Source organism: Heptranchias perlo, chromosome 28, assembly GCF_035084215.1.
Source record: "Heptranchias perlo isolate sHepPer1 chromosome 28, sHepPer1.hap1, whole genome shotgun sequence".
NCBI lineage: Eukaryota > Metazoa > Chordata > Chondrichthyes > Hexanchiformes > Hexanchidae > Heptranchias > Heptranchias perlo.
Window position 1 is genome coordinate 39,553,625 of NC_090352.1, and position 7,713 is coordinate 39,561,337.

General features: G+C 45.3%; 1 pseudogene; it reads right to left on the reverse strand.

Moving 5' to 3' along the window:
* Positions 1-5,468: 5,468 nt before the first annotated feature.
* LOC137299237 (RNA-binding protein 45 pseudogene) lies at positions 5,469-7,082 on the reverse strand (annotated as a pseudogene).
* Positions 7,083-7,713: the final 631 nt, after the last annotated feature.

The window sequence follows — 7,713 nt, forward strand, 5'->3', positions numbered from 1 at the left end:
ACTGTACCTCATAACCACTGCACTACTGTACCTCATAACCACTGCACTACTGTACCTCATAACCACTGCACTACCATACCCCATTCCCACTACACCACCGTACCCCATTCCCACTACACCACCGTACCCCATAACCACTGCACTACCGTACCCCATTCCCACTACACCACTGTACCCCATAACCACTGCACTACCGTACCCCATTCCCACTACACCACCGTACCCCATAACCACTGCACTACCATACCCCATTCCCTCTACACCACTGCACCCCATAACCACTGCACCATAATACCTCATAACGACTACACCACTGTATCCCATAACTACACCACTGTACCCCAATCCCACTACACCACCATACCCCATTCCCACTGCACCACCATACCCCATAATCATTACACCACTATACCCCATAATCATTACACCACCATACCCCATAGTCATTACACCACCATACCCCATAATCATTACACCACCATACCCCATAATCATTACACCACTATACCCCATAGTCATTACACCACCATACCCCATAATCATTACACCACCATACCCCATAATCATTACACCACCATACCCCATAATCATTACACCACCATACCCCATAATCATTACACCACCATACCCCATAATCATTACACCACCATACCCCATAATCATTACACCACCATACCCCATAATCATTACACCACCATACCCCATTCCCACACCACCGCACCCAATTCCCACTACACCACTGTACCTCATAAACACTACACCACCATAACCCATTCCCACACCACCGTACCCCATTCCTACATCACCGTACCCCTTAAAACCATCGTACCCCATTCCAATACACCACCGTACATGTGTCCATGATCTGCCCTTGCTTCAGATCTTCCCTGATCTTCGCTGAACTTTTAAATCATTATGCAAGCTGTCCAAGATGTCTCCTTTTCAGTTCACATTTTGGAGTTATGAACCTACAAAATTGACGGGCAGGAAAAGTCCATCAAGCCTGCCCCACATCACGATGGCCGGAGCATCATGACTAAACACTTCTTCCCACCCCCGCTCCCCCCCGCCTCACACTTACCCCCATCCTCCTTCCCCTCCCCCCCACCTCCGCAGCCATGTAATCTCCTGGGAGAGGCAAAAAAATAAAAACCCCAGGGCCAATAACAACAACAACTTGCATTTATATAGCGCCTTTAACATAATAAAACGTCCTAAGGCACTTCACAGGAGCGTTATCAAGCAAAATTTGACATCGATGTCACATAAGGAGATATTAGGACAGGTGACCAAAAGCTTGGTCAAAGAGGTAGGTTTTAGGGAGCGTCTTAAAGGAGGAGAGAGAGGTAGAGAGGCAGAGAGGTTTAGGGAGGGAATTCCAGAGCTTAGGGCCTAGGCAGCTGAAGGCACGGCCGCCATTGGTGGAGCGATTAAAATCGGGGATGTGCAAGAGGCAAAAATTGGAGGAGCGCCGAGATCTCACAGGGTTGTAGGGCTGGAGGAGGTTACAGAGATAGGGAGGGGCGAGGCCATGGAGGGATTTGAAAGCAAGAATAAGAATTTTAATATCGAGGCGTTCCCGGACCGGGAACCAATCTAGGTCAGCAAGCACAGGGGTGATGGGAAAAAATACTCTGGAAAATTCCTCTCCGACCCCCTCAGTTGATCGGAACCAGTCCAGAAGATCACATGGACCAAGTGTTATCCATAAAGACACTTCCCTTCTATTTGATGTGATCTCTGCCCCAGTCAGGAACCGGTCCAGCTCCTTCTTGAAGGCAGAGAGTCAGCATCCACCACACCAGCCAGCAACACATTCCAGAGGATCACTACTCTCTGGGAAAAGAGGAACCGTCCAACACCCAGTCTATTCCTACTCTTCCGTAGTTTAAACTCGTGTCCCCTGGTCCTCCCCAACCTGTTAAACTGGAATAATCTCTCAATAGAGACACTTTCTAGCCCCTTAATTATTTTATAGCCCTCTGTCAGGTCACTTTTAAAGTAAATAATTGTAAACAATTTTACAACACCAAGTTATAGTCCAGTAATTTTATTTTAAATTCACAAGCTTTCGGAGGCTTCCCCCTTCGTCAGGTGAACGATGTGAAATGAAATCCTCGAAATGAAATCGCATTTATAATTCACAGAACAATGCTTGGTGAGTACAGACAGTTTTTTCAACTGCCCGTTGCCAAGGCAATCAGTGTGCAGACAGACAGGTGTTACCTGCCAGGTCTCACAGAATATACAAATCACCAAAAAAAAAACAACAAACAAAAAAAAACAGAGATAGAGAGGTAGAAACATAGAAAAGACAGCAACTGACCCGTTATATTAAAAACAGATAACATTTGTTCGCTGGTGGGGTAACGTGTAGCGTGACATGAACCCAAGATCCCGGTTATGTTTCTACCTCTCTATCTCTGTTTTTTTTTTGTTTGTTTTTTTTTGGTGATTTGTATATTCTGTGAGACCTGGCAGGTAACACCTGTCTGTCTGCACACTGATTGCCTTGGCAACGGGCAGTTGAAAAAACTGTCTGTACTCACCAAGCATTGTTCTGTGAATTATAAATGCGATTTAATTTCGAGGATTTCATTACACATCGTTCACCTGACGAAGGGGGAAGCCTCCGAAAGCTTGTGAATTTAAAATAAAATTGCTGGACTATAACTTGGTGTTGTAAAATTGTTTACAATTGTCAACCCCAGTCCATCACCGGCATCTCCACATTAAAGTAAATAGACCAAGGTCCTTGAGCCTGAGTAGTTGAGGTTCTGTAAACAAGGAATCATTTTTGTAGCTCTCCTCTGAACCTTTTCCAAAGCCGCTATATCACCAACTATGTGAGGGGACCAAAGCTGGGCACAGTACTCTCGATGCGGTCTGACCAGCGACCTGTATGTTGCCAATTCCTAATCCAGCTTGTCAAATTTCTACTGATACCACAAGATTCTATCTTGTGAAGTAGCCTAGTGTGAGGCACCTTATCAAAGGCTTTCTGAAAGTCCAGGCAGGCAATGTCTGCCGGATTACCCTCCTCTACTACCCTAGTGACTTCCTCAAAAAACTCAAATTTGTTAGGCATGACCTAGTTTTTCAGAAGCCTGGGGCTCGATTTTCGCACTCCCAAGCGGGTGCGTTCGCGGCGGGGGGCTGCGAAAATCGGGGATTCCCGGGGCGGGTCTGGAGCCCAGCTCCAACCCGCCCACTTCCGGGTTCCCCAGTGACGCGCTGACATGCGCGCACAGCCCCCGCATGCGGGACTCCCGCTGGCAATTAAAGCCGGCGGGGTGCCACTTAAAGTACTCATTAAAGTATTTCAGGTCGTTTACAGACCTGATTAACATAACATTTTAGGAGGGGTGGGATTTTGCAATGAACTGAGACTTTCCCGTACTGGGGGAAACACTCCCAGTTCAAATGGACGTGTTGCAGCCATCAGCCTGTGGCAGCTGCAAAGGTCCATTTGACAGGTGGGAGGGCGGAGACCCTCAGTCATTGCAGGAGGCCACTCTGTCACTTTGGACAAAGTTTGGCCTCCACCACCCTCCTCCTAACAATAAAATTCACAAACTTGCACACTTACCCCGGTGTCCAGACACATGTACCTACCTTGCGGACCCCCTCAAATGTACATCATCCGGATGGGGGCCGCCGTAGCTGCAGTCATGACCTCCTTGGAGGACAAACAGCATCACCAGCCTCACCAGCCACGCCGTCCACCTCTAACACGTGGAGCCCCACAACACAGTGCTGTGACACATCCACTTGCACAGCAGGAGGGAGGGCAACGGCAGAGAGAGATGCGTCGCAGAAGGCTCTACCCTCGCCACAGGGTCTGCAGACTGAGGGTCAGTTCCTGGGCCTCTCTGAGCAGCAGTGCACACGGACATCTGCAGCCTCCTTCATGCCGAGCTGCTCCCGGCTGCCCCAAGCACCATCTTCTTACCTGTCGCTGTCAAAGTCACCACTGCCCTCAACAACACCAAAAAAGCTACAATATTCACAAATGGACTCTTCTGCCTTACCCTGCCGCTGACACCAGGACAGTTTCCACTATTCATGGAAGTCATAGAAAAACCTTTGATTCAACATCCTTCTAAAATATTGGGAATTCACAAAAATGCTTGTGAATGTCTATTGTCTTTCACTTAACCAGTTCATGACTTAATGTCCACAGGGCATTGATAGTTTGTACATTTTTGGAACTGTGACTGCCATCAGATACATCTTTATTACTTTCCTCACAAATGTTTTGTGACTTAATGTGAATGTCATGATTGTATAGTGTATTAACTGGCATAAAGGAAATGGATGTCTGAACTATCTCTAAATTATTGGGTACTTTAACTGTAGTTTGGACTGTGTATCGCCTCGTCAACCATAATGGTTTTGTTGTGTCATGTGCCCTTCTTTCAACCATTGGGTGATATATGGCTTCATTCTGTTTGAGAATGGTTTTAAATAGAACCTATTTGTCCTCAGTACTTGATTGCCTATCTAGTAGGGTTGCCCAGTCAACTTTTGCCAGATCTTCAGCCATTTTTGTGAAGTTAGCCCTCTTAGAATCTGAGGCCAGCATTAGATTGGCTGCAGCCTTAGATTGGCCAATAAGATTAAACCTAATTATATTTTGAGAGTTCTGATGCAAGGTCATTGACCTGAAACGTTAACCCTATTTCTCTCTCTCTCTCTCCACAGACGCTGCCTGACCTGCTGAGCATTGGCAGATTTTCTGTTTTTATTTCAGATTTCCAGCATCCGCAGTATTTTGCTTTTGATTTATATCAGGAACATAGGAATAGGAGGAGGCCATTCAGCCTCTCGAGCCTGCTCCGCCATTCAGTGAGACCATGGCTGCTCTGTACCCGAACTCCATTTCCCTTAATAGCCTTGGCTAGCAAAAATCTATCAATCTCAGATTTAAAATTATTAATTGAGCTAGCATTTACTGTTTTTTGTGCGAGAGAGTGCCACACTTCTACCGCCCTTTGCATGAAGAAATGTTTATGAGCCAGTTTGTTGCATCCAGTGAGCCTACAGGTACTACTCAGTCACAGTTCACACATTGGTTTAATTTGCTGTGTACCTTAGTCTCAATATTGCGGAATAAAACCATTCAGAAAGTATAGAAAACCAGAATATTTCACAAACAAGTTTTATTATACTCTGTGCAAGTTATGTAAGACTACACAACTAACAGGTACAATTCAAATTATAAAAGGCTGGGAACGCAAAGGTTACATGGATTAGAGCAAATTTCTTCAAGTTATGGATTTTTAAAATTCCTATCTCAAACACTGTAATCAATATTTGTCAAGGTCGTTACTTGCTGCCCATTCCCAGAAAATAAAATAGCAACAGTCACAAGTGGAAGTCACTGGGTATTTTTAAATTGGCCAATCAGCCAGCTGATGTGTTATGTCATTTGTCCCCACTCTTTGCACAATCGTCTGTGAAACTGCTCAGTGTGTTCTCAGTCGTTTGTGTGACTCTTCTCTTGGAGGATCAAAATTTTGAGATGCAGGTACAGAAAGGTCAACCTGCAATCGAGACATCGGAGTACGACTGCTTCCTCCAAAACCAGGTAAAGCTGGAACTATCTGCTGGCCAACTGGACTGTTACAGGCCATCGACATCATCTGAGCCGCCACAAGTTGTAAGGCCATCATTCCAACTGGATTTGATTGCCTGTCTCCAGGGGCATCTTCAATGTAATTGACTCCCAGTCGATTACCAGGTGGATACTCAAATCCATGCAGCTTTTCTTTGGCATACACTGCTGATGCCACATTGTTGTATCGAACAATAGCATATCCTTTGCCATAACCCATATAAGGGTCTCTCTGAATTTCACAATATTCCAGTCCTGGGATGATATCGAAGAGACTATAAACTTGTTCATGTGTAAGCACACCTCTTGTAGACACTGAAAGACATGTGGAGATATTTTCTCCACCTCCTCTCATTTCACCACCACCTCCTCTCATTTCACCACCACCTCCTCCTCCTCCTCTCATTTCACCACCTCCTCCTCCTCCTCCTCCTCCTCCTCCTCCTCTCATTTCACCACCTCCTCCTCCTCCTCCTCTCATTTCACCACCTCCTCCTCTCATTTCACCACCTCCTCCTCTCATTTCACTTGTTCCAAAGTTGCTAAATTCACCAAAAGGAAACATATTTTGACCTCTTAGAGGATTAAACCCTGACCCATACGACGACGATGATTCTTGTCTGGCCCCACCCACATAGTCATTCTCAGAGCATGTAGGTTTGTTTCTTGGTTCAGCAAGTATTGCCTTAAAAGATCGGTCGCAGTTTTCAATGGCCTGAGCAGCCTGAGATGGTTTCAGAAACCTCACATAGCCAAAGCCTTTGCTCTCCCCTGTGTTCTTGTTCTTGATGACACTACAGTATTCAATATCTCCAAAATCCTTAAACTTTTTCCTCAGATCATCTTCTGCATAGGATTTTGGAATCATAACAAAAATCCTAGTCAGCTCCTCATCTTCAACATCATGGTGGCTGCCAGATCCTCTAGACTGTGCAATGAACACCTTGATGGGTTTGGTATCCCCAGTGAGTGCCTTGCCATGCATGTCCTCCATCGCTTTACAGGCCTGCCACGATTTACCGAACTTCACATAGGCAATGCCCTTATGGTCTTTGGACTGCTTGTCCCGCACCACCCAAATATCCTGGATATCTCCAAAGAGGGAAAATTTCTCCCGGATCACCTCCTCCGATATTGACTTGCTGATGACCAGAAACAGTCGGCTATTGGGTGGATGATCGAGGTTCGCCATAGGACGGGTGCTACCACTATCCTCCATCATTACAAATCGCGCACATACAACCGAGTTGCCACTGAGTTCCTCATAACCCCACGCACTTCCCCACATTGAACTCCATTTGCCACAGTTTTGCCCACTCACTCAATCTGTCTATGTCCCTTTGAAACTTCCTGCTCCCAGCTACACAACTTATTGCAGCTCCTAACCTAGTGTCATTGGCAAACTTAGACATACAACACTTTGTTGTTGTTCTTGTTCCTGTTGTTGTAGTCTGCAACCATTGAAGCTCTTCACTCCGGGAAGTCCCAGCAACTCACGTCTTAAGTACCTGACAAAGGAACAGGCCTCCAGATTTTAAGCACAGAAGAGGCAACTGAATAAGTAAAGTTAATGTTTTTATTGTCAATTACGTAATTGTTTATGATGTTATTTTTAGTACTAGGTCCTGAACCGAAGAGAAAACAAGAAGGGCCAAAAGGATTTTCAAGATATATTTTCAGTGATTTCATTATTTCTCTTTTCTTTCCTAGTTTTTTTTTTAAATAGGTAACTGTTTACTAACTACCTATTCTCAATTGGTAGTTTTCATACCTCCTTGGTACTTCCTAATTGGTAGTTTTTGTGCCTACTACTCGGAGAGATAAGGAGGGATTAGCAGGTTTGCCACCTGTTTAGTTGTAACTTATAGCTGTTTTATTGGCATTTGTGGTCCACTCATGTACAAGTTTGACATACACCTTCAAGCATGACATCTTTAAGTGTGATTGATGTGCACTAGGTGAAAGATTCACACACCACAGGAAGGAGACCTGCCCCAAGGCCTCGACCAATACTGCTCGACAGGAAAAGTACCTCCAGTCTCTCTCACACTTTCCCTTGCTTGCTGTAGGGAGTGTCTGTTGTAGATGAGGCAAAG